This window comes from Lathyrus oleraceus, chromosome 3 (genome assembly GCF_024323335.1).
Source record: "Lathyrus oleraceus cultivar Zhongwan6 chromosome 3, CAAS_Psat_ZW6_1.0, whole genome shotgun sequence".
In the NCBI taxonomy this organism is placed as follows: domain Eukaryota; kingdom Viridiplantae; phylum Streptophyta; class Magnoliopsida; order Fabales; family Fabaceae; genus Lathyrus; species Lathyrus oleraceus.
Window position 1 is genome coordinate 468,891,706 of NC_066581.1, and position 23,086 is coordinate 468,914,791.

The following is a 23,086-nucleotide window of genomic DNA, read 5'->3' on the forward strand; positions in this document are numbered from 1 at the left end:
CCTCCATCTCTTTCCATCTGTGTTTTATTATTCCAGTGTGTGTGCATTATTTTTGAGCAATTTTTTTTCAGCAACCTTATTCTATTTCTCTTGAGCGTGGATCCCGTCGAGTACGACGGACGTGAGGGGTGCTAATACCTTCCCCTTGCGTAACCGACTCCCGGTCCTTGCAATCTCCGGTCGTAAGACCATTTCCTTTCCAGGTTTACTTCGAGCGTTTCCTTTCCCTCCTTTGGGATAAATAACGCACGGTGGCGGCTCTGTTTGTTTGTTTTTCCCGCCGGTGGTTTTTCGCGGATGCGACACTAAGTCATAGACTCATGCCATAATGAGGTACTCAAAGAAAAAAAAATTGAGTGAAGAAAAAAAAAAGAAAAAGAGTCAAGTTGGACAACACCCCATGAAATAAATTATGCACAAAGAATAGAAACAACATGAATGCCGAGTTTTAAATCCTTGTCACCCATTTCCTTGTCTTTTCCCACCGTACCTAAGCCCAGTTATAACCCGAAACACCTCTAGAAGTGTGAGAATTTGGTTTGTGTAGTGAACGTAGAATCTATTCAAAAATTAAGAGTTGATATTGCATACCTTGATATTATGAGTGCTAAACACTTTAACCCCGAGAGATTTGGTGAGTGGTGTGAAAAAGTTTGCAGGTGAAGAAACACTCTGATATGATAATGTCGTGGAAAGTTTGAATGGGTGAACCAAAAGCTTAATCGGGAAGGAGGATGATAAGTTGCGAATAGCATCAGCTGTATTATGGAAAGAAGAAAATCCATGGTTGACCTCTGTGTTGTCTCTTACATCACTTGAGGACAAGCGATGAGATAAGTTTGGGGTTGTGATTGGTCACCATTTGCACTTAGTTTTCATCATCCATCCAGCATGAATCTTCAAGAATCAGTAACACTTTGTTCTTTCTTTTAGTTGATTTCCTTAGTTTTATTGCATTTCATAATTTCCTTCTTGTTTTATGTTGTATTAGTGGTTCATCTCTTTTTGTCGCATTTTATGCGTTTCCGTGGTACTTCTATTTGGTTTCCAGGTCCAACAATAAGCCTGAAAGATGCGTAAGGGAAGAGCGAGAGTCAAAGACAGTGTGCAAAGCGAAATAAGGCAAAAACAGGGTGCTAACACGGGTGCCCGTGTCAGCCTGTGCAGGAGTGGAGAGCAAGGAAGCAGAAAATAGGGGGCTGACACGGCCCGTATCAGCAAAGGCTGAAGGAAAATAGTTGACAGAGAGCCAACACGGGCGCCCGCGTCAGCTGACACGGCCCGTGTTGGCCAATTCGCCCCTTTTGCTGATTTTTATTGTTTAAGTCTCTTTGTAAGTCCGGAGGGAAATCTTAGTATTTCACTATGCTTTTAGTTGATTTGGAACTTTTTATTCTACTATTGGTAAAGAGAAAAAGGGATTTTTTGGATCGTACGAAGAATAGACAAAAAAGAGAAGAGAGCTCTCAAGGTGTTTAGAGAATGAGAGATTTTCAAGATCGGAAGAGATTGAAGATCAACCTTTATCACCAAAGAATTGTAATGTCTCTATTTTGTAATTTGCTTTCTTTGAATACTATGAGAAGCTAAACCCCCCAATGATAGGGGTGTCCCTGAATTGCTAATGTATGAACAATATTTCTATGTTTTTATGATCATCAACGTTGTTCTTAATTCAAATTATTATACAAAGTTCTTAATGCTTTATTTTATCGGACAAATATAATTTTGATTTATGGGTAAGGTTGAGGTCGTACAAACCACCTTATCGCTTGTTGTATAATAATACTTCGGTATAATCGCTTAGGAATAAGGATCATACCGTAGTAGCCGTTAATTCTTGTTCAATTGCGCATTTCTTAACGTCATTTTGAATAGCTAAGGAATTAGGATTGAAATGACTGTTAATGGTTTTCGGCTAAGGAATTAGAGAAAAAAATTCTTGAGAATCGGCTTTGAATGATTACAATGTAGATATCGTATAATAAGGAAGTAGTGTGGTACAAAGCACTTCATACATCTTGCCCTAACATGCTTTCTTATATCGATTAACAGATTTTTATGCGCTTTGTGTAATTTATTCTTGTTCTTATCATTTCAAAAACAATCAACAAACCCCCTTTGATCTTTTGATCAATGGAATTATTGTAAAGATTTGTACTTAATACGCAGTCCTCGAGATCGATACTCGAGATAACTCCCATTTTATTACTACATTGGTGCAAATAGTACACTTGCTATTTTACCGATCAGGTTCCATATTTGAAGTGTTTAGTGATCATAAGAATTTGAAATACTTGTTTGATCAGAAGGAATTGAATGTGAGACAATGCAAATGGTTGGAATTCTTAAAGGATTATGACTTTGACTTGAATTATCATCCTAGTAAGGCGAATGTCATGGTTGATGCTTTAAGTCGGAAGTCTTTGCATATCTCTGCTATGATGGTTAGAGAGTTGGAAATGATTGAACAGTTTAGAGACATGAGTTTGGTCTGTGACTGACACTGTAAAGTGAGATGTTAGGAATGTTGAATATCAATAATGATTTTCTTAATAATATTAAAGAGGGTCAAAAGTTGGATGTGAAGTTTGTGGACTTGATGGTTGGAAGTAATCATACTGAAAGTAAAGATTTCAAAGTGAATGAACAAGGTGTGTTAAGGTTCAGAGACATAATTTGTATTCTTGACAAAGCTGAGTTGAAGAAGATGATTTTAGAAGAAAGTCACCGAAGTAGCTTGAGTATTCATCCAGGAGCTACTAAGATGTATCAGGATCTGAAGAAGATCTTTTGGTGGTCTGGAATGAAGCGAGATGTGGCTCAGTTTGTTTATGTTTATTTTACTTGTCATAAGTCAAAGGATGAACATCGGAAGCCTGCAGGATTGATGCAATTGTTGGATATTCCATAATGGAATGGGATAGCATTTATGTGGATTTTGTAACGGGGTTGTCGAATACTCTGAGTGGGATTTCTATGGATTTTGCGGATGATAGACTGACGAAGTCAGCCCATTTTATTTCGATTAACATCAATTTTTCTATGCAGAAGTTGGAAGAGATATATATTCGTGTGATTATGAAGTTGCATGGAGTTCAGTTGAGTGTCAGATAGATATTTGAGGCTCACTTCCAGATTTTGGGAGAGTTTGCAGGAAGCTTTGGGTTCGAAGTTGAGGTTGAGTTCAGCTCACCATCCGCAGACAAATGGTCAGATAGAGAGGACAATTCAGTCATTAAAGGACTTGTTGAGCGCTTGTGTTGTCGAGCAAGAAGGTGCTTAGGACGTTCATTTGTAGTTGATTGATTTCACGCATAATAATAATTTCCATTCTAGTATTGGAATGACACCTTTTGAAGCCTTGTATGGTCGAAGGTGCATGACACATTTTTGTTGGCATAAATCTAGTGAGAGTGTAGTGCTTGAATCTGAGATTGTCTAACAGTTGAAAAGTATATTTTCGGCAAATATTTTCATATCGTATCCACAGAGATTGGTTGTTATTACCGCCGTTCTATAATCCAAATTGTTATAAGTTTAAAATGTAACCAAATTGTTTTGTTTGAAAAGTTATCTTTTGAGTAAAATATCACTAAAACAATAAAATTGTTTTAATCAAATGTAAAAGGCTTGGCAAGATTGGAGTTCACTATTCAAATTACTTATGATTCCTTATGACAACTATATAGATTTAAGATTATTGATGATGTTCAAGTATCCTCTCAATATCATTTATGTCTAAGTGATATTGTGATAATCACTATATTAATTTTTAGACGATTTCTCCACCTAACTATCAATATAGCAATCTTTAATGGTTGATACAAAAGAAGAGTAGTGAATAAATCTATTTCTACAACTTATTCACTACTTGAAAATATATTTTATGTCAAGACTTAAATAATCTCTTTCAACAACTACTCAAATTTAATATTCAACTTAGGGCAAAAATATCATTCAATACATCAATAACCTTTTATCATATATAAGAGTCAAATGAAATACATAAACAAATAGGAATAGCTACTACCTCCAATCTTGACAAAATGGAGTTTAGCTCCTCATAATCATTTTGGAAAGCAAAAGGCAATGGTAGAATAAACTCTATTTTTCTCTTATAAAAAATCAAACTATCAATGAATTAATGACTATTTTCCATTCTGTTTTCTTAAAGAGTTTACCTTTCCTAAAATGTTCATTTTCATCTAAAACTGAAAAGCACCCTAAAACAGATACAAAACTGTCAACACAGCTGGCTTGAAAACAGACCACTTGGCTAAAACAGCTTGCTGGATTCGCAAGGTTCGCGGCGCCATCCCTGGCCGCGGCGTGAACTGAGGCTACTTCAGCTTCCTTGCCTTGCAAGCTTCATGAAATGATTCTCCCAAGTGTTAATCTTCCAAAATATGCCTCCAAATTGCATTCAACACTTCTTCCAAATTATGATTTTGCATTTCGAAGCTCTCTTGTCCAAAAATCCTACAAAACTAACAAATACGTGAAATAACTATTCCAAACAACATCAATTAAACCTAATTGCATTTATATAAAATTGTGAGAATAAAAGTGTGTAATTACATCAAAAATTGGTGAAAGGCACCAATAAAATTATATAAAAAGTAGTACTAATTGGTCCCTAACAACTCTCCCCAACTTAGCATTTTGTTTGTCCCTAAACAAAAGTTTCCACCAACACAACCAAAGCAATGACACAAAAGATTGAAACAAGGATTAACCAAGGACATTCAAATGGTTCAAAAGTGTATGGCACTTTCTCAATCCACCTATCTCAATGCTAGACAAAACATGAATAAGAGCAATGGTTGGATGCAAAAATCATACCAAGGAATTCAAAGCCAAATATGTCAAAATTGAATCAAACTTACACACACATCATAATAATGATGAATAACATGAAGGTTTACTTTCACTCATCTAAGCAATTAAATCAACAACAACTCAAATCATGCGGTCATCAAACAAATACAAAATCATGTGAAAAATGAGAATCAAGAGGTCTTTCAAGGGTTGTAATGTGGCTTGGGTTACAAGAAAGGATATGATTAAGAGAATTCAACAAAGTTGCCTATCCGTAGGGAGCATTCCCACACATTCAACTCTACACAATTACCATTTCTTTGATCCCCATTTTTTTCTTTTCTTATTTTTTACATCCACACAACCATGAGCCTTTTCTTTGTTTTTTTTTCTTTTCTTTTTCTTTGCTCTATGGTTTCAAGGGTGATTTCTTTTTCTTGTTTCCTTTCATATTTTCACCCTTTCATAAAAACTAACTTTTCCAAGTTTTTAATCAACTCTTTTTACTTTACTCTCCCCAACTTTAGATTCCAAAACCAAATTTATTCAATAATGCTCCCTACTTAGACATAAGCAAAAGGCAAAATTTGCAAACAACTCGGTTTGAGGGTTTAATTGACACGAAAGAAATTAGGATTCATTTATTCTCAAAATTTTCAATTGATTTTGCACTTATTAATCAAATGAATCCTAAAGTAAGCTCAAAGGGGGTTAACTAAAGATCACTCCTCACAAGGTTAGTTGATTCAAAACTTTTTGGTCAAGTGGTTTTTCTCATACAAACAATGCCTCTATCATTTTCAATATTTTCACACAAAAATAGATTAATGCATGATTTAGCATGATAAGAATGAGTTGAAATAATGTTCGGTTTCCCGCATTTTAGTGTACAATGGAAAGCCTCCCCACAATTGGTTAAGTCCTATTTTGATTCAAAAATGACATGTATTTCAATGAATTTATGATATGGAATTTGCAACACACCATCAAACTACTCATGTTAAGTCTAGAAAGCGATAAAGTGTACCTTGAAATGCCGACACTAATTCTTATCATCACCACTCGAAGTGTCCTATGCTTCCTTCTTTGTGAACATTTCTTGGTTGCTTTAAGCTTTACTTACGAATAAGAACAATTAAACAAACAATTGTTGGTATACCAAATTCATCGTAACACACATAAATCTCACAGAATATTCATGCAATTGACAAAACAAATTAACTACCCAAAGTTATGGTGAAACTAGAGCCACCACAAGTACAATCATAAATAAACAAAAGCAATAATACTACAAAAAACTCAAAATAAAACTATTCTAATTCAACAAACTCCTCAGTCTTCCTCCTCCTGGCCACCACCAACGGATCCAAGGACATCCTCCATTTCATCGTCATGGTTCGCACCACCTCCTGCTCCCCCCATAAAAGCTGGCCTGCCCTCAGGCCAATTAGCATAAGCAACATATTCCGCCTGGGAAGGGAATGTGCGAGCTTTAGGTGCAAGGAAGGTGTTCTGAAATTGTTACTGCATAACATCAAAAATGAATGATTGAGACCTCCTTGAGGCCTCAAAGCTCTCACAGTAATAATTAGCAAACGCCATCTGATCGAATGCTGGAGTAGTGCGGGCTCGGGGTCTAGAGGACGGAGTCCCAGCTCCTTCGGCTCTGTCCATCTGGCTTTGGAAAAACCTGTTCAGATAAGCATCATTAATAACACTAGTGATAGAGAAATGTACTTCATCCAGAATGGGAACATTTGCCCTTCGGCAAAGTCCCATAATTAGCCCTGAATATGCAAGAACATCCGCTTTACCACCGAACTTCGTTCCGCTAATAGCCACCTTGCGCATTTCCCCCGCAATAATGGATGCCACATCAACAGATTTACCAATCATGATATAATACAATAAGCACCCTACATCCAAGGGAATAGTAGTGATGTGGCTCCTTGGCCGGATATTATTCAAAAGCAACACTAAATATGCCCTTGCCTCCAGATTTAAACTTTCTCTCTTCCATGACTTTGGGAATCCCTGATCATTTAAATCATATGTCCTTCCTTCAAGGCATAAGGTAGCGCTCACAATCGGAAGATCCCAATCGTTGGCCAATTCTTTGGCACGGTACTCGCACTGCCCATTCTCCGCCAAGGTGAGAGGATTTCCTAAATACATGTTAATTACATCTCTTCCAAAATAAATAATTTTTCCTCTCACCCTTGTTTGATAGTGATATGCCACTCCCTCTTCCAGATGAAGAGCATTGGCGTAGAACTCACGCACAATGTCATAATTAATTTTCGACTCCGGTTCACAAAGCTTACTCTATCTTCTTCTCTCAAAATTCGACACCAACTTTCGATAGGTTCCACCCGGCGACAAGTGAATGAATCTCTCTGGTTGAATGGTTCGTTTGATCAACTTGTTGAATTTATCTTCATGCTCATCGCTTGTGAATCGTCGCACGGAAGGAGAGGGACCGACACTATTGGTTTTTTTTCTCTTTGACATCTGCAACAAAAATCAGAACAACCACACAGCAAACCATAAAGGAAATTAGCATTCAAAAGCATAAAACATGAGACTGGAATTTTCCAGTTCTTGGCGCGATGTCCCGTTCGCGGCGCGAACCCTGCGAACCAGGAAAATTCCAGGTGCCTTCTAGGGTTCCTAATGCTTGCACCTAACAACATTCATAATCATAATCCCTAGCCTAATCCTAAGTTGAATCCACATTAGACATGCAAGGTTATCTCTAACATCAAATTCCAATTTTTCAAAACCCTATCTTACCTAAGTGAGAAACCAAAAAGGAACGGGAAGAGAACACACATACCTTGTTGAAATTCACTTGATTCTTTGTTAACAAGTTGGGATTTGGGAGATGGAGAGGAAACATTTTTGAGTTTTGGAAGTGAGGCAGTGGGGTTGTTGAAGAAAAGTTTCAGTTTGTGAAAATAAGAGTGAACTGAAAATAACCTAAACAGAACTTAAGTGGTTCTGCCATGCTCAGTTCGCTGGGCGAAAGATGGTCGCGGGGCAAACTGAAGGAATTTCTAAAAATTCTTATTAGCAGTGGGCAGAACTCAAGTTTCACAAAAAAGAACACAACAAAATTTCATAACAACAGAATTGACAAAATTTAAAATGCAGACTTACAACGTTGGGTTGCCTCCCAACAAGCGCTTTGTTTAACGTTGTTTTGAGCTCGACGGTTCAATGATTAGTTCGGTCCGGTTAGGGAAATGACACAAACATCCCGATTCACTTCGCCACTATGGTAGACTTTGAGTCTTTGTCCATTTACAGTCCAGCTCTCATGTGACTTTGGATCCTCCACCACAACGGCCCCATAGTTGTGCACCTTCTTGACAACAAACGGTCCTGACCACTTTGACTTCAGCTTACCAGGGAACAACTTCAACCTTGAGTTGAAAAACAGTACCATTTGTCCAACGTGAAACTCTTTATGACGGACCTTCCCATCATGGTATGCTTTTACCTTTTCCTTGTAAAGTTTATTCGAATGGTAAGCGTTGTTCCTTGATTCCTCCAATTCATGGAGCTGTACTTTTCTTCTTTCTCCAGCTAAGGTAGAGTCAAAGTTCGAGAATTTGAGAGCCCATAATGCTATGCTCCATTTCCACCGAAAGATGACAAGTCTTCCCGTACACCATTTGAAATGGAGTTAGTCCAATAGGTGCTTTGTAGGCGGTACGATACACCCACAAAGCTTCATCCAGTTTTAATGATCAATCTTTTCTTGAACTCGAGACTGTTTTTTCAAGGATCCGCTTGACTTCCCGGTTAGAAACCTCCGTCTGACCATTCGCTTGTGGGTGGTAGGGAGTGGTCACCTTATGCTTTACACCATAATGTTGTAAAACTTTTTCTAAAGGTGTATTGCAAAAGTGCGATCCTCCATCACTTATCAACACCCTAGGCACACCAAAACGTGAGAATATGTTTTTCTTTAAAAATTTAATCACTGTTTTGGCATCGGCCTTAGGTGAAGCAATTGCTTCCACCCACTTCGAAACATAGTCAACAGCCACTAGTATATACTCATTTGAGAAGGAAGAAGGAAATGGGCCAACGAAATCAACACCCCAACAATCAAAAACTTCTACTTCTAGCATGTTGGTTAGAGGCATTTCATCCCGTTTGCCTATTCCTCCACTCCGTTGGCATGTATCACAACTCTTCGCGTGTTCATATGCATCTTTAAATAAAGACGACCAATAAAAGCCCGATTGGAGCACTTTAGTGGCTGTTCTCAAACCGCTATAGTGACCTCCATACGGAGAGTTGTGACAATGCCAAAGGATGTCTTTTGACTCCTCAATTGTTACACACCTTCTCAAAATATTGTCTACACCCACGTTAAACAAATATGGATCATCCCACACATAATATTTCGCATCCGCCAAGAATTTCCTTCTTTGATTGCTAGTGAGGTCTTCCGGTGTTAAACCGGTGGCCTTGTAATTAGCAAAATCGGCAAACCAAGGCCTCACTTGAATTGCATACAGTTTTTCATCCGGAAATTCTTCTCTTACTTCCTCTTCTTTGTTTGTAATGTCTACATTAACCAAACGAGACAAATGATCCGCCACCAAGTTCTCAGAACCTTTTTTATCCCGGATTTCCTAATCAAACTCTTGCAATAAGAAAATCCAACGAATTAGTCTTTGTTTGGAATCCAGCTTGGTTAACAAATATTTGATCGCAGAATGGTCGGTGTAGACTACAACTTTAGACCCTATCAAATAAGCTCTAAACTTTTCCAATGAGTTCACTATAGCTAGTAATTCTTTTTCTTTTGTCGCATAATTGACTTGCGCCTTATTTAACACCTTACTAGCATAGTGGATAGCATGAAAAATTTTATCTCTTCTTTGACCCAACACCACACCAACCGCATAATCACTTGCATCACACATAAGTTCAAAATCAAGTTTCCAATTTGGTTCAACGATTATGGGTGCGGTGACTAACTTTTCTTTCAAATCAAGGAAAGCTTTTAGACATGACTCATCGAAAAGAAAGTGCGTACCTTTGTTGAGCAAGTTACTCAATGGCTTTGCTATCTTTGAAAAGTCTTTGATGAATCTCCGGTAGAAACCGGCATGTCCGAGAAAGCTCCTTATTCCTTTTATATTTGTTGGAGGTGGTAATTTCTCAATAACTTCCACCTTTGCTTTGTCAACTTCTAACCCTCCGGAGGAGATCTTGTGACCGAGTACAACACCTTCGGTGACCATAAAGTTGCATTTTTCCCAATTGAGCACTAAGTTGGTCTCCACGCATCTTCCCAAAACCACATCAAGATGTTTTAAGCACAAATCAAAAGACGGTCCATAAACGGAGAAATCATCCGAGAATATCGCTTGCATACACCGTTGAAATGTTGTCGGTGCATTACATAACCCAAAAGGCATTCTTCGGTAAGCAAAGATGCCAAAAGGACATGTAAAAGCCGTCTTCTCATGATCTGCCGAATTGACCGAAATTTGGTTGTACCCTGAATAACCATCCAAGAAACAATAGAAATTTTTGCCGGCTAGCCTTTCCAACAGGTAGTGGGAAGTGATCTTTCCTTGTAGCTTGGTTTAGCCTTTTATAGTCAATACACATCCTCCACCCGGTTACCGTTCTTGTTGGAATCAACTCATTTTTATCATTTTTGATAACCGTCATGCCACCTTTTTTGAGAACTATTTGCACCGGACTCACCCATTCACTATCGGATATAGGATAAATCATTCCGGCTTCCAAGAGTTTGACAACTTCTTTCCGAACTACTTCTTTCATTGATGGATTTAGACGCCTTTGAGGTTGTGCAACGGGTTTGAAATTTTCTTCCATCATGATCTTATGCATACAATAGGCCGGACTAATACCCTTCAAGTCGGATAACACCCACCCTATTGCACCCTCATTCTTTTTCAGCACTTGTATCAATTTGTGTTCCTCTTTTGTGGACAAGGTGTTGCTAATGATCACCGGTTTAGTACAATCATCACCAAGGAACACATACTTCAAGTGTGAAGGTAGCATTTTCAACTCCAGTTTTTGTTCTTCCATTTTCTTTGTCACATCCAAGTCTTCATTTGTTTCTTCATGATAAGCAAGCTCCCCACAAGACTCTAATTCATGCAACATTGCTTCAATCTCTTTTTCTTCATTTTCGGTCAAAACATTATAGGCTCCGATAAGAGATCTTTCTAAAGGATTAGAAATATGAACTTGGTTTGTGACCTCCACTATTTCCTCTTCGGTTGCATCGATTCGGAAAGAATCATGATTGTCATTAGGATGATTCATGGCTTCAAAAAGATTGAAAGTCACCTCTTCATCTTGCACTCTCACTTTCATCAATCCATCATCAATGTCAATCATCATCCGGGCTGTTTTCATGAATGGTCTTCCAAGAATGAGAGGAACATTAAGATCCTCATCCATCTCCACTATCACGAAATCTACCGGAAACAAGAATTTATCAACCTTCACTAGCATATCTTGAGCAACTCCATATGGTGAAGTGGTAGATTTATCGGCTAGTTGTAAAGTCATCCTTGTAGATTTGATCTCAACATTTCCCAATCTTTTAACAATGGATAGGGGGGTTAAATTGATGCTAGATCCCAAGTCAATCAAACCATTACCAATGTAGGTGCCTGCAATGGTTACCTGTAAAACGACTCGGCCCGGATCAGATTCCTTCCTTGGGAGAGTCTTTTGAATGATGGCACTACAACGTGCATCGAGTAAGATTGTCTCGTCTTCCACATGTCTCCTTTTCTTTGTGAGAATATCCTTCATGAACTTTGCATATTGTGGCATTTGCTCTAATGCGTCGGCAAATGGAATATTGATTTGAAGTTGTTTGAATATGTCCATGAACCGTGCATAATGTCTAGCATTGTCCTTCTTCGATGGTGCATGCGGATAAGGTAGATGTTGGGTTGGAATGACACCCATACCTTTGTCTCCTTTCTTTTTCTTTTTTTGTTCGGCATCCTTTTTCCTTTCCACTTCAATTTGTTGCTCTGTTGGCAATTGTTGTTCCTGCTCTTTTCGCGGCGCAAAGGGAGATCGCGACACGAACTGAAGAGTTTCTGCTACTTTCTCCTTTCCACAAGCTAGATCCTCATTTTCCAATACAACATCCATATCATTCTCTACTGTAATTTCTTCACTTTTTCACTTGTTAACTCTTTACAGCTTCTCGTGACAATTACTTTACAATGCTCCTTTGGATTGGTTTGAGTGTTAGCGGAAAATGAAGATCCCATGGTTTGTTCCGACAATTGCTTCGCAAGTTGGCCTACTCGATTTTCCAGATTCTTAATTGCTGCCTCGTTACTCTTCTGATTTTCCATGGAAGCTTGCATGAATTGTTGAAGAGTGTCCTCTAGCATTGAATTTCCTCGTTGCGATTCTTGTCCTTGAGAGTTTGGGTGTTGATAAGGACTTTGTTGCTGAAAATTTTGGTTATTGAACCTTGATGGTTGATAACCTTGATTGTTTCTTGGATATGAGTTGTTGGGAGGTTGTCTTTGATAGCCTTGATTTTGATTGTTCACATAACTCACTTCTTCTAGTGGAGGGCAAAAATCGGTTGGATGATCTCCTTGACATAATTCGCAATATGCCACTTGATGTCGAACTTGAGATCCTTGAATTTCCTTCATTTGTTGCGGAAGCTTGGCCATTTGTTGAGTGAGCAACTCCACTTGTTGACAAAGTAACTTATTTTGAGCAAGAATGGCATCATTGGTATTTAACTCAAGAACTCCCGGTTTATGTTGTGACGGACTACGGTCATGTTGACTTTGACGATCATTGAGTGCCATCCGGTCAATAATGACTTTTGCTTCTTCCGCATTCTTTGACATAAGAGAACCACTCGTGGTAGCATCCAAAAGTGTCTTGTGAGTTGATTGGAGCCCATTTAGAAAAATATGGATTTGAGTGAGCTCATCAAAACCATGACCTTTGCATTTTCTCAACATTGACTTGAATCTTTCCCAAGCCTCATTTAGAGACTCGTTGCTTCCTTGAGTGAATACCTCAATAGCCGTTTTGGCCTCCATGAATCGGGATTGAGGGAAATATCTTTCTAAAAACTTTTCTTTTAGCAAATTCCAATCCGCCATCACTCTTGTTGCTTGATCAAGGTACCACTCTTTTGCCTTTCCCACTGAGTGTGGGAACATCCTCTTGAATAATGCTTCTTCACCCGTTTCATCAATTCCCGTAGAACCCGCAATCTCATAGAATTTGATGAGATGGGTATACGGATCTTCATGGTCCATTCCGGTGAATGGATTTGCATAAAGAAGTTGGAGGATTCCGGTCTTCATCTCCGTATTCCTTCCTCCACGAGCAAATTGAGCATTCCTTCTTGGACTATTAGCGGACATTTCGGTAGGAGTATCAACCGCCATGTTTCCTTCACAAGCCTCTACAACCACTTCTTCGATTTGAACAAGTGAAGAAGTAGATGCTTCCTCTCTCTGGTTCCTCTCTTCGGCTAGTTTCCTTCTTCTTCGTGTTTTGCTATTGAGCTTTCGAAGTGTTCTTTCAATTTCAGGGTCGAATTGAAATTGCTCCCCGGTAGCTTTTCCTCGCATGCACTAGAATCTACAAAACTAACAAACCAAGTGAAACACAAGAGTGATAGTAAGTACAAAACTTAAAACAATGAATTATTGAAATGCTTGTAATATCGAACACCAATCCCCGGCAACGGCGCCAATTTGTTGAAAAGTATATTTTCAGAAAATATTTTAATATCGTATCCACAGAGATTGGTTGTTATTACCGTCGTTCTATAATCCAAATATTTATAAGTTTAAAATGTAACCAAATTGTTTTGTTTGAAAAGTTATCTTTTGAGTAAAATGTCACTAAAACAATAAAATAGTTTTAATCAAATGTAAAAGGCTTGGCAAGATTGGAGTTCACTATTCAAATTACTTATGATTCCTTATGACAACTATATAGATTTAAGATTATTTATGATGTTCAAGTATCCTCTCAATATCATTTATGTTTAAGTGATATTGTGATAATCACTATATTAATCTTTAGACGATTTCTCCACCTAACTATCAATATAGCAATCTTTAATGGTTGATACAAAAGAAGAGTAGTGAATAAATCTATTTCTACAACTTATTCACTACTTGAAAATATATTTTATGTCAAGACTTAAATAATCTCTTTCAACAACTACTCAAATCTAATATTCAACTTAGGGCAAAAATATCATTCAATACGTCAATAACCTTTTATCATATATAAGAGTCAAATGAAATACATAAACAAATAGGAATAGCTACTACCTCCAATATTGACAAAATGGGGTTTAGCTCCTCATAATCATTTTGGAAAGAAAAAGGCAATGGTAGAATAAACTCTGTTTTTCTCTTACAAAAAATCAAACTATCAACGAATTAATGACTATTTTCCATTCTGTTTTCTTAAAGAGTTGACCTTTCCTAAAATGTTCATTTTCATCTAAAACTGAAAAGCACGCTAAAACAGATACAAAACTGTCAACACAACTGGCTTGAAAACAGACCACTTAGCTAAAACAACTTGCTGGATTCGCAAGGTTCGCGGCGCCATCCCTGGTCGCGGCGCGAACTGAAGCTACTTCAGCTTCCTTGCCTTGCAAGCTTCATGCAATGATTCTCCCAAGTGTTAATCTTCCAAAATATGCCTCCAAATTGCATTCAACACTTCTTCCAAATTATGATTATGCATTCTGAAGCTCTCTTGTCCAAAAATCCTACAAAACTAACAAATACGTGAAATAACTATTCCAAACAACATCAATTAAACCTAATTGCATTTATATAAAATTGTGAGAATAAAAGTGTGTAGTTACATCAAAAATTGGTAAAAGGGACCAATAAAATTATATAAAAAGTAGTACTAATTGGTCCCTAACACTAACATACTACTGAGAAGATGAAGCTGATTCAAGAGAAGATGAAAGCTTAACAAAGTAGGCCCAAAAGCTACCATGATAATAGGAGAAAGGATCTTGAGTTTCAAGAGGGAGACCATGTATTCTTGAGAGTCACTCCAGTGACCGGTGTAGGACGTGCTTTGAAGTTGAGGAAGCTTACTCCTCGATTTATTTGTCTGTATCAGATATTCGGGCGAGTTGGACCTATTTCTTATAGAGTGGCGTTGCTACCGAATTTGTCAAATCTACATGATGTGTTCCATATGTCACAACTTCGGATATATGTTCCAGATTTGTCGCATGTGATTCTGATGGATGATGTTCAAGTGAGGGATAACCATACAATTGTGGATATGCCTATAAGGATTGATGATTGAGAACTAAAACAGTTGAGAGGCAAAGAGATAACTCTCGTGAAGGTAGTGTGGGGAGTCGCTGCCCGAGGATATATGACTTGGGAGTTGAAAAGCAGGATGCGAGAGTCGTATCTAGAGTTGTTCGCATCAGGTAATTTTCAAGGGAGAAAATGTTCTAAGTGGGGGAGAGTTGTAATTTCCCGATTTTTATTTGAATTATTTTTCGTAATTGAACTATGTGATAGTTGTGGTTGTGTTGTGTTGATTGGTGATTTGATGTTTTGTGTACCCTTGGTGTGGGGTAGTTACCTTAGAAATTAAGGTGTTGAGGATTGTGTGAGCAAAAGTGTAGAAAGAGTGGTGTGGTGAGTAAAACTAATTAACTATTTTAGTTATTATTTAATTTAATTATTTAATTTGGATGGGTTATTATTAATATTGTTATTATTATTACTATTATTATTAAAAATAGTAATAATATAATAAGTTAATAAAATAATTAGAGTGATAATAGAGAAATAGAAAAGGGAATTTGGGATAGAAACACTAGGAACATAGCATTTGGGAAAAGAGAGAAGAAGTTGATAAAGGGAGAAGAAGAGAATATGGATCAATGGGAGAATCACCATTGTTGAAGGTCAAAAAAATCTATAGCTAGGAACTCTAAGGTAAAGGTGGGATTCTGATTATCTAAGAGTTAACATGGTGATGGTGGGTAGTTATGCCATATAGGTTTTTGTGTTTTTCTTCTCCATGTTCATGATCATGGTGATATTGTTAATTCTTGAATTGTGTGAATGGTGAATTGTTGATGTTAGAATCATGATATTTTATTTGGATTATTTGTTGTCAATGTTCTGGGAATTGATGTTGTTTCGGGTCAGAGTCGGAACAGAGTTATGAAGGTCTTTGGTGTAAATCAATTGGGGTTTTGAACTTTGGAAAAGTGAATTTCGAGTTAAAATGTGGTATAAACAATTTTGAGGAAAATGAGGTTTTGTGATAAATTTTAGATGATTTTAGTTTTTGGAAAAGTTGCAGAGAAGTGTTTCTGCAATAGTGTAATCAATTACCAGAATTGGAGTAACCGGTTACACTGCTTAAAAGCACATTTCTGGACAAAAATTGAGGGGTGTAACCGGTTACTGGTTTTTGGGTAATTGACCTTGTGAAATAGAGGCCACATAAGGGATGGAAAGAGAGGGTGTAACCGGTTACCAGTTTTTGGGTAACCGGTTACCGTGTGTGTGTTGGCAGTAGGTTGCGCTACTGTATGTAGTGTAACCGGTTATTGATTTTAGGGTAACTGTAACACCCCAATAAAAATAAGATAATTATTTGATTTAAATTAATATTATATTTATTAATTTAGTTAAATAATTGGAATTATTGGATTATTATTATTATTATTTTTGAATAATAATTATTGGAAAATATATAAGTGTGAAGTGAGGAAAAAGAATCCCATTTGGTAAAAAGAGTTTTACGTGAAACAGAGAAGCGGCTGAAAAGTGAAAAGAGGAAAAGGGCAAAGAGGAAGAGCAAGGGCAAAGGTTGGAGAAGAAAAAGCTTGAAGCTCAAAGATTTGCCGGATTAATCAGGTAAGGGGGGTTTATCGTCGTTTAATGGGTATTATGGGTTAGCATGTAATGGGTAGTGATAAACGGTTGAATTAACCCTAATTGGGATTTGGAATGCTGAGAAATTGTGATAAATAGGTTGTGTGAAAACTGTAATTGAATCGATAATGGTGTGTGTCGTAAATTGCTGGACGTGTAGCTTTTTACGGAATTGGAATCGGAGGTCCGGAAGTCCTTCAACGGCGGAAAATGCGGAGAATTCTGCATTCTGCCTTGTGTTAGCGCAGGAACAGCTTTCTGTCTTGCGTTAACCGGTTAACCCAGGGTGTTAACCGGTTAACACTGTGTTGTATTGTGTAAAATTGCTGTTTTGTCTGCGTTAACCGGTTAACCCAGGGTGTTAACCGGTTAACACTGTTGTGATTGCTGAGATATTGTTGTTCTGTCTGCGTTAACCGGTTAACCCAGGGCGTTAACCGGTTAACACTGTTAAGTTTTGGGCAGGAAGCGTGTTTGTGCTGCGTTAACCGGTTAACCCAGGGCGTTAACCGGTTAACACTGTTGCAGAGTGGAAAAATTGTTAATTAAAATGTTGTGTGCCTAATTGATGGTTGCCTATATCGGTGTGTGATATAGTAGGGATTATTTCCCGCTGTTTTGAGTAGTATAGGTATTAGTAGAGTGTGCTAATACTGTGTTAATTATTTGACATGATATGATGTGTTGATACATGTGTTGATACTGTATGATGGTATGCATAACGTTGTGAATGTGTATGTTATGCATGTGTTGTGAATGGACTGTTTTATGGCTTAGAGAGTGAGCATCGGTCCATTGTGGATTATTGTTGTGATGTTGCATTGCTAGGTGATTAGCGTGCATAATGTGGCCTTTATGGTGGTAGCTAATTCCCATGGTGAGGAATTAGTGATGTTAGTCATTTGGACTGTTTTTATGTTTGCATGCTAGGTGAATTAGCGTGCATAGCATGGCCCTTGGGGTGGTAGCTAATTCCCATGGTGAGGAATTAGTGATGTGAGTCACTAGGTCTCAAATGAGTGGGACTAGTGAGCTTGGTAGCCGTACCTGGATTTGGTCGGTGAAGTTGAACTATATGTTCACAAATAGTCGGTACCGCATGCATGGAGTCTCATTGCATAATATATGTGTAGTGTATAATATGAATGGATGTATTCCAATGTTATACGTGTGTTGTGTTGGCATTGAGCATGAGTATGAATTGTGTTGATCTTGAGTATGATGTTTGAGTTGATGTGCCGTTACTGAATGTGTGATACGATTAGGGTGATTAATGTGTTAAATTACTTAACATGACATTATATTCTATAATGCTTATTATATCGATTGAGGAACTCACCCTTACAACTATTTTTCAGGTAACGAGCAGTGATTGAGTAGAAGCTAATGCTTGGAGTCTATTGTAGTCTCCTTAGTGGGTCATGCTCTGATAGATGTAACATCGGGAGGGAACATTTTAATTGTGTTGTTGATGTTTGTTGAACCAGTTTACCTGTAGTATGTTACATGTTATGAATGATCGATTTGATCTCTATCCGCTGCGTATTGTGCAATACTTTATGTTTCGAGTTAAATAATGAGCATGACTAAATAGTATGGCGAATGGTGCGAAATAAATGTGTGACACCCTTAATTGCATGATTACTCTGATTTATATGTTGTTATTTTAATTAAATATTTGGGGTATTTTAGAAGGGCGTTACATTAGTGGTATCAGAGCATAGTCGGTCGAGTCGAGTCGTAATTATTCTGTTTTCCCTGTACGGGATAGGTGTTGTGTAACCCTATCAGTACTTATTGTTTTAGATTGATTGGGTTTTCAGAATAGAGATGGCTGGAAGAGGTAGAGACGATGCTGCGATTGCTGAGGCTCTGGGTATGCTAGCTGGAGTACTTGGAGGGAATCCGAATGTTGTGGGAATGGGAGCTGCTCGTCAACTGAGTGAGTTCCAGAAGAACAATCCTCCAATGTTCAAGGGAGCATACGATCCAGATGGCGCTCAGAAATGGTTGAAGGAGATCGAGAGAATTTTCAGAGTGACTGAGTGTGCCGACAACCAGAAGGTCAGGTTCGGTACGCATATGCTGTCAGAAGAGGCTGATGATTGGTGGGTTGCTACCCGCACTGAGTTGGAAACCGCTGGGAATGCTGAGATCACTTGGGCTGTGTTCAGAGAGAGATTCCTGAGGAAGTACTTTCCAGAGGATGTCAGAGGAAAGAAAGAGATAGAGTTCTTAGAATTGAAGCAGGGCAACCGGTCTGTTACTGAGTACGCTGCTAAGTTCACAGAGTTGTCGAAGTATTACACTCCCTATGATGAGGCCACTGGGGAATTTTCAAAATGTGTGAAGTTTGAGAACGGGTTACGTCCCGAGATCAAGCAGGCTATTGGATACCAACGGATCAGAGTGTTTTCTGACTTGGTTGACTGTTGCAGGATTTTTGAACAAGATACCAAGGCCAGAGCGGAGAGCTATCAGCAAAGGGGTGATAGGAAAGGCAAGAATCAGAATGATCGTGGGAAACCGTATGCAGCTAGCAAAGGTTTCCAGAGACAGAGTGGGATGAAGAGGCCTAGTGGGGGAGACTCTAGTGCTCCTGCTAAGTGTTACAGATGTGGTCAGGCGGGACATCGTTTCCACGAGTGTACCAGTGCGGAGAAGAAGTGTTTCAAGTGTGGTAAAGGTGGTCATTTGGCTGCAGAGTGTCGGTTGAAGACTCTGACTTGCTTCAACTGTGGAGAGGTGGGTCATATCAGTCCACAGTGTCCTAAGCCAAAGAAGGAGAACCAGTCGGGAGGCAAGGTCTTTGCTTTATCGGGTTCTGAGACTTTTGCAGACGATCGTTTGATCCGAGGTACGTGTTATATTAATGGCTTTCCTCTTGTAGCTATTATTGACACCGGTGCTACTCATTCCTTTATATCTTTGGATTGTGCTGTGAAACTTAAGTTAGAGATATCTGAGATGCATGGTAGTATGGTGATTGATACTCCTGCGAAGGGTTCAGTGACTACTACTTCAGTTTGTTTGAATTGTCCTTTGAGTATTTTTGGTAGAGACTTTGGGATGGACCTTGTGTGTCTTCCACTAGTGCAGATTGATGTCATTCTGGGTATGAACTGGTTGGTGTTTAACCGAGTTCATATCAATTGTTTTGATAAGACTGTGATCTTTCCTGAGCTTGAGGAAGGAAAGAGTTTGTTTCTATCCGCGAGGCAGGTGAATGAGGAAGTAGCCGATGGGGCAGAGTTGTTTATGCTGTTAGCGACTATGGAGGCTAAAGATAAACTGGTGATTTGCGATCTAGCCGTGGTGTGTGATTTTCCTGATGTGTTTCCAGAAGAAGTGAATGAATTACCGCCAGAGCGTGAAGTTGAGTTCTCGATTGATTTGGTACATGGTACTAGACCGATATCGATGGCTCCGTACCGTATGTCTGCTGTTGAGTTAACTGAATTGAAGAGTCAGTTGGAAGATCTGTTGGATAAGAAATTTATTCGTCCGAGTGTGTCGCCGTGGGGTGCACCAGTGTTATTGGTTAAGAAGAAAGAAGGTACTATGAGGTTGTGTGTGGACTACAGGCAACTGAATAAAGTGACAATCAAGAATCGGTATCCTTTGCCGAGGATTGATGATTTGATGGATCAGTTGGTTGGTGCGAGTGTGTTCAGCAAAATAGATTTGAGATCGGGTTATCATCAGATACGTGTGAAAACTGAGGATATTCAGAAGACTGCTTTCAGAACAAGGTATGGACATTATGAGTATTCTGTAATGCCTTTTTGGTGTGACTAATGCGCCTGGAGTGTTTATGGAGTATATGAATAGGATTTTCCATCCGTACCTAGATCAGTTTGTTGTGGTGTTTATTGACGATATTTTGGTGTATTCGAAATCTGAAGAAGAGCATGCTGAACATTTGAAAGTGGTTTTAGAAGTTCTACGAGAAAAGAAGCTATTTGCTAAACTGTCAAAGTGTGAATTTTGGTTAGAAGAGGTTAGTTTTCTTGGTCATGTGATTTCAAGAGATGGTGTTGCTGTTGATCCTTCTAAGATAGAAGCGGTATCTAAGTGGGAAGCTCCTAAGTCTGTTGCTGAGATTCGAAGTTTTCTTGGTTTGGCTGGTTACTATAGGAAGTTCATTGAGGGATTTTCTAAGTTGGCGTTACCGTTGACGATGTTGACTAGAAAGGGGCAAGCGTTTGTTTGGGACTCAAAATGTGAAGAAGGTTTCCAAGAGTTAAAGAGAAGGTTAACTACTGCTCCTATTCTGATATTACTGAGCCCGTCGGAATCATTTGAGGTTTACTGCGATGCTTCATTGTTGGGTTTGGGTGGTGTGTTGATGCAGAATAAGCAGGTTATAGCTTATGCTTCGAGACAACTGAGGGTTCATGAGAGGAACTATCCGACACACGATTTAGAGTTGGCAGCCGTGGTATTTGTTCTGAAGTTATGGAGGCATTACTTGTATGGGTCAAGATTTGAGGTTTTCAGTGACCATAAAAGTTTAAAGTATTTGTTTGATCAGAAAGAGCTGAATATGAGACAGAGGAGATGGTTAGAGCTTCTGAAGGATTATGACTTTGGTTTGAATTACCATCCGGGTAAAGCAAACGTAGTGGCTGATGCATTGAGTAGGAAAGCATTGCATATGTCTATGTTAATGATTAAGGAGTTGGATTTAATTGAGCAGTTTAGAGACTTGAGTTTGGTGTGTGAGAGTACTCACAATAGTGTTAAATTGGGAATGTTGAAGTTAACGAGTGGTATTCTGGATGAGATCAGAGAGGGTCAGAAATCCGATGTACTTTTGGTTGATAAGTTGACTCTAGTGAATCAAGGTCAAGGTGGCGAATTCAGAGTGGATGAGAATGGTGTTTTGAAATTTGGTAATCGGGTGTGTATTCCGGATGTTACCGAGCTTAAGAAGAGTATTCTTGAGGAAGGACATCGTAGTGGCCTAAGTATTCATCCTGGGGCTACGAAGATGTATCATGATTTGAAACAGTTATTTTGGTGGCCGGGAATGAAAAGAGAAATTGCGAGTTTTGTTTATTCTTGTTTGACTTGTCAGAAGTCAAAGATTGAGCATCAGAAGCCGTCTGGGCTAATGCAACCGTTGGCTATTCCAGAGTGGAAGTGGGATAGTATCAGTATGGATTTTGTTTCTGGTTTACCGAGGACAAGTAAGAATTTTGAAGCTATTTGGGTGATTGTTGATAGATTGACGAAATCGGCTCATTTCATTCCGATCAGAATGGATTATCCGTTAGAGAGATTAGCCGAGTTGTATATTGAGAAGATTGTAAGTTTGCATGGTATTCCGTCGAGTATTGTTTCGGACAGAGACCCGAGATTTACATCGAAGTTTTGGGAAGGTTTGCAGAAGGCTTTGGGAACTAAGCTGAGATTGAGTTCTGCATATCATCCGCAGACTGATGGTCAGACTGAGAGGACGATTCAGTCACTAGAGGATCTTTTGAGGGCTTGTGTTTTGGAAAAGGGAGGTGCTTGGGATTGTTATTTACCTTTGATTGAGTTTACCTACAACAATAGTTTTCATTCGAGCATTGGTATGGCACCGTTTGAAGCTTTGTATGGTAGGAGATGTCGGACACCTTTATGTTGGTATGAGTCCGGTGAGAGTGCTGTGGTTGGACCGGAGATTGTTCAACAAACTACGGAAAAGATTAAGATGATTCAGGAGAAGATGAGAATTGCTCAGAGTCGTCAGAAGAGTTATCACGACAAGAGGAGGAAGTCACTTGAGTTTCAAGAGGGAGATCATGTGTTTCTTCGTGTCACTCCGATAACTGGTGTTGGTCGAGCTTTGAAGTCGAAGAAGTTGACACCTCGATTTATTGGTCCTTATCAGATTTTGGAGAGGATAGGGGAGGTAGCCTATCGTATCGCTTTACCGCCGTCACTTGCGAATTTGCATGAGGTTTTTCATGTGTCTCAGCTGAGGAGGTACATTCATGATCCGTCGCATGTAGTCCAAATAGATGATGTACAGGTGAGAGATAACCTGACTGTTGAAACATCACCTATGAGGATTGAGGATCGAGAGTTGAAGCAGTTGCGGGGTAAAGAGATTGCCTTGGTAAAGGTAGCTTGGGGAGGACCAGCAGGTGGCAATGTGACTTGGGAACTGGAGAGTCAGATGAAGGAGTCTTATCCGGAGTTATTCACTTGAGGTATGTTTTCGAGGACGAAAACTCTTTTAGTGGGGGAGAGTTGTAACACCCCAATAAAAATAAGATAATTATTTGATTTAAATTAATATTATATTTATTAAT